The 8752-nt window shown below is 37.2% G+C and overlaps 1 protein-coding gene across 2 annotated transcripts in view; it reads left to right on the top strand.

Annotated features, from left to right (window-relative positions):
* The first annotated feature begins 33 nt into the window (after positions 1-33).
* PIP4P2 (phosphatidylinositol-4,5-bisphosphate 4-phosphatase 2) overlaps positions 34-8752 on the top strand; it is a 93049-nt gene continuing 84330 nt past the window's right edge. For both annotated transcript variants that reach the window (XM_012465100.2, XM_012465101.2), the window contains exon 1: positions 34-141. The gene's annotated coding sequence lies outside the window, so the exon portion shown is untranslated. The remainder of the gene's footprint in view (positions 142-8752) is intronic.

Here is an 8752-nt window from a genome sequence, read left to right as displayed (position 1 = left end):
CAGGCTCTTAGCCGTGACAGTAAGGCGCGTTAGAGATGACGTAATAGGAATCGTTTTAACGTCTTATTTTATGCCATGCTTCAGAAGACCTCCTTTAATCTTTGACTTTGGTCCCTGTTTTTAAGGAAAGTAACTGAAAAGGTAAGAAAGAAAAATAAAGCGTTTTAATAAAGCCCTCGATAATTATCAATGGGAATCTTTGGGCTGTTTTGGGCCGTGTAGAATTAAATTCTGTTTGTTTCCAAGGTCGTAATACCGCCCCTCAGAAGAAAGGAACAGCGCTAAGTAATCGAAAAAATGCCTCCTCTTGAAACGGATATAGATTTGGTAATAGAAGATATAGGAAGGATTGAGAATCCTAGATACAGGAGCTTAAAAACCTATGCGCGATGATAAAGAGGGTAATGTCAAAGCGCTTGGAAAATACCAGGAAGTTGAGAGAGTTAACAGAAGGGCGCAGGCTGAATTGGCCACAAAACCGAATTACTGAAGTAAGTGTAAAACAAGACAGATTGTCACTGAATACGGAGAAAAGAGGAACAGAAATTAAGATAAGAGGAGAAAAAGAGAGATCTAGAGGGCTGGTCAAGGAGATACAATCTACGCATAATAAGAATACCTGCGGGGGGTGGGGAGTTGGGGAGAGATAGCATGGGGAGAAATGCCACATATAGGTGAAGGGGAGGAAGGCAGCAAATCACACTGCCACGTATGCACCTATGCAACAATCTTGCATGTTTTTCACATGTACCCCAAAACCTAAAAAAAAAAAAATACCTGAAACTGGGGACAGAGCAAGTGGAGCTGAAACAATTATTAAGGATCTAATTGAAAAAAATTTTCCAGAATTGAAGAACGAACTAGATCTACAAATGGAAAACGCTCACAGGGTACCTTTAAATTTTTATAAAAAGAAAGCAACACCTAGACATATCCTGATGACATTTCTTAAAGATAAAGAAAAAAATTTACAAGCATCTGGACAGAGAAAGCAGGTTACTTACAAAGGGGCAAAAGTCAGGCTGACCTCAGATTTTTCTCTTGCAATTCTAAATGCCAGAAGACAATGTAACAGTATCTACAGTGTTTCAAGGGAAAATAATTTTGAGCCAAGAATTATATACCCTGCAAGTTATCATTTATTTACAGAGGAAACTGGAAGACATTCTTAGATATACAGGGGTTAGGAAAGTATAACAACCAAGAACCTTCCCTGAAAATTTTGCTGAATGATTTACTGCAGCTAACAGAGAACCTGAATTAAACTAAGAATAGAGTGGCAATTGTATGAAAGAATGAATGATACACAAGAATTAATGGTATGCATTAAAACTAAGAATTGTTATGCATAGGCCATTAAAATTAAATACAAAAATAGAAACAGAAGCAGGGTCTAAAATGTCAGTTTAGATTTAAACTGTGGAAAGGCATGGCAGAAGAGAGAAAGTGCAGAGTGAAGGGGGAAAATCCCCTTATAAAACCATCAGATCTCAGGATAATTCACTATCATGAGAACAGCATGGGGGAACTGCCTCCATGGTCTGATCACCTCCCACGAGGTTCTTCCCGCAACACATGGGGATTACAATTTGGATTACAATTCAAGATGAGATTTGGGTGGGGACAAAGAGCCAGACCATTTCACCTATGATCTCACCATGTAAAGAGACCCTGAACACTGTGTATTTTCTTCTGGTCAATTAAAATTACTATTCAAATTTAGAATATATTAATTTCTGCTTCATTCACTTGCAATTATAGACATTTCTCCAAGTCAATTATTTTTCAAAAACATTTTTAACTGCTGCATATTTTCCCATCACGCAAAATAGCTCTCACTTTTTAGCCCTTACCTTGCTTCTCAGCAATATTTGACATTATCTACTGCAATATTTGCACGATTGACTCTCCCTTCTGTCCACATTTCTATTCAAACAGTGAAGCCTGCCCTCATTGCTTCATTAAAAGAAAAAACAATGTGCTCTTCCCACCCAGCTGTCTTAGCTTCCTGGTTAACCTGCTTGATTTCTCTACATAGCAGTCAATGCTATCTGAGATGGCCTTGTTAAATTGGGTGTTGCCTGTCTCCTCCCTTGGCTTCTATGATACACCCTCTCCCTTGTTAATCTTCTTTGGTTCTGGATGCTCCTTATTGACTTTTCTATCTCTTCCTGAAATTTGCTAAGTCCCCTAGGGCTCTGGCCCAGGCTCATTTTCACTCTGCATACTTTCTGCCAACTTCATCCCATGTCTTCAATTAATACATCTATGTGCTGACTGGACCCTTCTCTCAAGTTCTAGGGTGTATTAAGATTCTCCAGATAAACGGAACTAAAGAAATATAAATAGATATGTAAGAGGAGATTTATTATGGAGGCCAAGAAATATGATATGCTGTCTGCCAGCTGGAGAACCAGGAAAACTGATCATGCAATTCAGTCCAAAGGCCTAAAAACCAGGTACTCCAACGTCTGTGGGCTGAAGATAGATGTCCCAGGTTAAGTAGGGAGAGCTTCCCTTGCTTTGTTGTTTATGATTGTATCATGTCTGCTCACATTGGTGAGAGCAGATTTTTTTTCTCAGCCTACTGATTCTTCCAGAAACACTGTTTTACCAGCTATCTGAGTATCCCAATCAAATTGACACAAAATTAACCATCACACAGGATCATATATATAAAACAGCCTCCTGGGTGGCTCCCCTTGGATTTCTCCACAGGTACTGTAAGTAATGTGCCCAAACTGATATCATCATCTCTAAATTTGTTCTCTGGTTTTGGGTTTGTTTAGTCTTTTGTTCTTTTAAAATAAAAGTTATGTGTTTCCAGGATTCTTTTTGAAATTTAAGTAGATGGCACCACTCCACACCCAGATAGCCCCGTGTGTTCTACATTCATCTCTGATCTCATTTACTCCAAGTCCAGAGCTTTAGCCATATTGATTTTTTTTGTGTGTTTACAAAAATCAGGTTTCCTCCTGTCACCAAAATTTTTCACTAGGTACTTCCTTGACTTGGGAAAAACATTCCTGAAATTTTGTAAAACTGACTTTTTTGTTATTAAGATCAAAATTTATGTTTCACTTCATCAAAGATGCCCACCTAACAATAACCTACATAATGGTATCCACCACATATCACATATTGCAAGGCACTGTCAATCACTTTGTCTGCTCTATCACTATCATGGCCCTTATTACTGTCTGACAGAATCTTCTTTTTGCTTTCTAAAAACAGTTTTACTGAGATATAACTAACATAATAAACTACAACCAATCAGCCAATAAGTGGCACTACTGTCCTTTTACTTACTCATGTTGGAAACCTTGATGTCATTCTTGACTACTTTTTTTCTGTTACCCTTTAATATCAACAAATAATTGTCTTTTTTTTTTTTTTTGAAAGAAAGAAAGAAAAAGAATAAAGAGGAGGAAAAAGGAAGAGAAAGAGAGAGAGAGAATGAGAGTATTGCTTTCTTGCCCAGGCTAGAATGCAGTTTAGTAATGGTATTGAAAACCTCTTTTATACCAATAATTATACTTGATATAAACAGGAAGGAATAAGGGAAGAAAATAACAAACGAGCAGCCAACCAATATTTCATTTAAACCTATGAAATGCTATGCGATTACTGAGGAGTGATTTACTTCCAATTGTGTAGTCACTTATGGAATAGTTGTGAGGTGGTAATGTATGTTTTATGTATTTGAAGTGGAGAGTTCTATAAATGTTTATTAAGTTTACTTGTTCCGGGTCTGAGTTCAAGTCCTGGATGTCCTTGTTAATTTTCTGTCTTGTTGATCTATAAAATCGTTAGCTCTTCTTGTTACATTGATCCTTTTGCCATTATGTAATGTCCGTCTTTGCCTCTTTTGCTCTTTGTTGCTTTAAAGTCTACTTTATCAGAGGTGAGAATTGCATCTGCTGCTTTTTATTTATTTGTTTATTTTTACTCTCTGATTGGTTGATAAATCTTCCTCCTTCTCTTTCTTTTGAGTCTTTGTGTATCGTTGCATGTGAGATGGGTCTGGATGCAGCATACCAATGGGTTTTGGCTTTTTATCCGATTAGAATATATATAACTTTAATACTGGCATTTGATGCTAGCTGGCTGTTTTGCCCATTAGTTAATGTAAATTTTTCGTTGTGTTAATGTTCTTTTCTTTTTGATATATTTTTGGAAAAGCTGATATTGGTTGTTCCTTTATATGTATAGTGCTTCTTTCAGAAGCTCTTGTAAAGCAGGCCTGGTGGTAGTGAACTCTCTAAGTACTTGTTTGTTCGCAAAGGATTTAATTTTTCCTTCAATTATAAAGCTTAGTTTGGCTGGATAGGAAATTCTGGGTTGAAAGTTCTTTTCTTTAAGGATGTTAAATATTGGTCCCCACTCTTTTCTGGCTTGTAAGGTTTCTGCTGAGAGATCTGCTGTAAGTCTGATAGGTTTCCCTTTGTGGGTAACCTGACCTTTCTCTCTGGCTGCCCTTAGTATTTTCTCCTTCATTTCAACCCTAATAAATCTGGCAATTATATGCCTTGGGGTTGGTCTTCTTAAAGAATATCTTCGTGGTGTTCTCTGTATTACCTGGAGTTGAATATTACCCTGCCTTGCCAGGTTGGGAAAGTTTTCCTGAATGATATCCTGAAGAGTATTTTCCAACTTGGATTCATTCTCTTCGTCACATTCAGGTACACCTATCAAACGTAAATTAGGTCTTTTCACATAGTCCCATATTTCCTGGAGACTTTGCTCATTCCTTTTCATCCTTTTTTCTCCAATCTTGTCTTCTCGTTTCATTTCACTGAGCTGGTTCTCGACTTCTGATATCCTTTCTTCTACTTGATCAATTCGACTGTTTAAACTTGTGCATGCTTCGCGAAGTTCTTGTGTTGTGTTTTTCAGCTCCATCAATTCACTTATATTCCTCTCTAAATTGTCCATTCTCGTTAACGTTTCGTCAAACCTTTTTTCAAGGTTCTTAGTTTCTTTGCATTGGGTTAGAACAAGTTCTTTTAATTCACAGAAGTTTCTTATCACCCACGTTTTGAAACCTGCTTCTGTTATTGGAACACACTCATAACCTATTAAGCCTTGTTCCGTTACTGATGAGGAATTACGATCCCCTGTGAGGGAGAGGCATTCTGATTTTGAGTATTCTCTGCCTTTTTACGCTGATTTCTTCCCTTCATTATATATTTATCCGTCTGTTGTCTTTGTAATTACCGACTTTCTAACTAGGTCTCTGAGCAGACGTCCAACTTGTTGATTCCCAGTGCCGAAATCTGAGCAATCCACTGCACCGGCCAAAACAGCGGTGATAAGATGGATGGTGCTTTTCTGCCTGGGAATCTCCAGACTCTGCACCAAAAACTGGCGCGCTAAGGCACCAGCAAAACCGCCGCGCCGGCCACAAGAGTCACCCTGGCGACACGTGGGACTCCTCTGCTGGGAATCTCCTGGTCCGTGAGCAACAAATATTCGTCTGAAAGTGTGGCGTCCTCTCGTTCTCTGCGCTTTCACTGGGAACTACGAGCCCGAGCTGCTAGTGATCAGCCTTCTTGAATCTCTCCTAATTAAGTCTTAATTTCTAAATATGTCTCAAATCAATCCACTTACCTTTAGTTCCAGTAGCACCACTCTAGGTCCAAGCCTGAATCACCTGTATTATGGAAACATGCTTCTCTCCAGTTTATTCTTTATAACACAATAAGAACTTTATAAAATTCAGGCCAACTTAGGAGTTTCAACTTAAGTAGTTCTCAATAAAATGTATACTTCTTAGTATGTGTCTCAAGGCCCAATCTCATCGCTCACCACACCTGATATAATCTATTTTAGCCCTTCTGGACTTCAGTGCCTTGAACTTTCATACTTTCTTTTCCCCAGGGAATGGAATGCTTTTGGAAATACAGCTTTCACTCCATTGGAAATATTTATTCACCATCAACCCTTGACCACCCTATCTAGAATTATTCACAATTCTTAACCATTCATTCTCTATTGGAAGCACCCTATTTATTCCCCTTTTAATACTTTTACTTGACTTCTGTCTGTTTCATGAACTTGAATATAATGAAACATAAAATAACTAGATCTGTCTTGTTTGCCTTTGGGTCCTCATTACTTAGTATTGTGTTTAGCCCATAGAAGTAATTTAATAAACATTTTAATTAACATGAACTAGATGACTACTTAGTAATAATAAAGGCAGATTAAAAAAACACTTAAAGTCACTTCCAGCCTTAAGATTATACAATTATATTTTTCAACTATAACATCAAACCAGCTCATGGTAATTAGAAGATAAATCTTGTCTCTGCAATGATGTTTTACCCAATGTCAACCTCTGCACTAATAGGATATCAGTAAATGAAAGGAACTATTTTATAGAACTTTCTCTTTCGGCCTTTCAAATTTCTAGTCTGTCTTTTAATTTGTGTTGTATTACACTTTCTTCAAATATTTTCAGTTGCAATATTTTTAAATCTGTTTTGTTTTCTACTTTCCCATTTTTAAATTATTATGCTAAGTTATTTTTCTTCTTCCTTCATGATATATTTTTCTTTTACTTTTCTCTAATAACTTAGGTGGCATCAGGAAAGAATGCTATGTGTGAAACTTAATGACAAATTGGTACTCAGCATCCACTGCAACTTTACAGAGTTGAAAGAAGTTGTTTCAAAAATTGGAAAGATAAATAGTACATTTTTCATATTCTCTTTTCAGTTATCTCAGGGCCACTACTGATTAGGGAATTAATGGGGAACATGAGTAGCACTGAAGCAGCATTCTAGTTTCCAGTACCATCAACCCAAATATCTTCCTGGTCTCTGTCCAAAGCTACTGTAATGTGTTCTTGAAGTCAACATGTTTTGTGAAAGTCTCTGTATTTGCCCCTTTCTGTCAATTAACCTATTGTAAACTGAAAGAAATGGGAAAATTAAAAACCTGTTTGAATTTTTTTTAATGCACAAGTCTTTTTTCAAGTGAAATCTTATGCAGAAGTTTGGTATATGAAACAGATAAAATGAACCAATGAGATTGAAGGGAATGACTGGCGTGGAATCCTGTCCACTCTTTGGAGAATTTGAGGCAACTTTGTAGAGCCCTTAGGAATTCAATTTATATGTTACTGGGTAATCTAAAGCAGAAATTTTAATCTGACTGCACTTGGGAATCATCTGAAGAGTTTTGTATTGATTTGTTTTATTTCTAATACTGATATCCTGGTCTCTCTCCTCTTAAAAATGTCTGCTGTGGGGACCAAGCATATAGATGTTTTTTTAAAAAGCTTCCCCAAATGATGCTAATATGCAGCCAGGATTGAAAATAACTACCCTACACAGCAGTTTTCCTGATTCTGAGAATTCAGCTTTTAATTAGTTTTCCTTAGGGCACATCCTCCTTCTTATTCTGGGTCCTTGTGTTTCTTTCTTAACCTACAATTTCTCCATAGGTCCCAGGATTTTCAAAATTTCTCATTTTCCATTTTCTGTCCTTTTATGTTACCTACTTGAAAACCACTGTCATCTTTCAAAACAAAACACTACCTGTTTCTTAGGTCTTTATTGTGGGCTTGTTATTCCTCAATAAAAATTTACATAAAATAATAACAAGAGATGGGCCTTGGTGTCAGAATTATTATATATATATATATATATATATATATTTTTTTTTTTTTTGAGACAAGTCTCTCTCTGTAGCTCAGGCTGAAGTATAGTGACGTGATCTCAGCTCACCACAACCTCCACCTCCCAGGTTCAAATGATTCTCCTGCCTCAGCCTCCCTAGTAGTTGGAATTACAGGCACACGCCACTGCACCCGGTTAATTTTTGGTATTTTTAGTAGAGACAGGGTTTCACCATGTTGGCCAGGCTGGTCTTGAACTCCCAACTTCATGTAATCCACCCGCCTTGGCCTCCCAAAGTGCTAGGATTACAGGCATGAGCCTCCACGCCCAGCCTTATATTTCTTTTTCTTGTTAACTCTGCAGCTTACCAGCTCTGGACAAGTTAAAGGACAGCTATAGTCTTACTACATAGAATCATTATAAGGAATTGGTAGAGTGATCCTTATAAAGTGTTTGCATGGTACCTAGCACAGAGAAAGTGCCTGAAGTTGTTAACTGTTATGGTTACAAAATATGTAAATGCTTTTTATTGTTCAATTTTCTCTCTTCACATACAATAAATTGTTCTAATTCTTGAACCACAAAAATGATATGTGAATGACTTATGCATTCAGTAAGTCCACTCAACTAATATTTTTTAAGTACCTGTTATGGTCTATGAAAGAAACTGGCAAGACAGTCATTATGACAGTCCTTGTTCCCCTTAAATATTCCCAAGTGTTAGTGGTCAGTTTCTCTCTGCTGAAAATGAAAAGTACCCCATAGAATGGAGGAAACCAGCCATCTTGAGGGCTAAATCTGGTCTAATATTGGTTGACCTGTCACTACAGTGTTGCCACATATGTTTTATTGGTTTTGTCTTAGCCTCCAAACATTTTAAAAATTAGATAATTTTATGTTAAAAGAAATTTAGACTTTAAGCTTCTCTTGAAAACATGAACTCTGACAAACATTGGAATTACAGAGTAGCAGAGGTAGAGGGCCCTTTATTTGGGGCATGTTTTCTGCAGGTTCCCACGTCCTGCTGTTCTCTGTTGTCTCCTCATCACTGAGGCCAAATGTCAGTGGCTGCATTTGCACAGTTGTTATTTTTTATAGTGAAGTTAAAGGTGAACTGTTTTTATATC

This window comes from Aotus nancymaae, unplaced genomic scaffold, assembly GCF_030222135.1.
Source record: "Aotus nancymaae isolate 86718 unplaced genomic scaffold, 86718_ANA_hifiasm-v0.15.2.pri h1tg000036l, whole genome shotgun sequence".
Classification (NCBI taxonomy): domain Eukaryota; kingdom Metazoa; phylum Chordata; class Mammalia; order Primates; family Aotidae; genus Aotus; species Aotus nancymaae.
The sequence above is the reverse complement of the archived record's forward strand: the minus strand, read 5'-3'. Positions and strand labels throughout refer to the sequence as shown.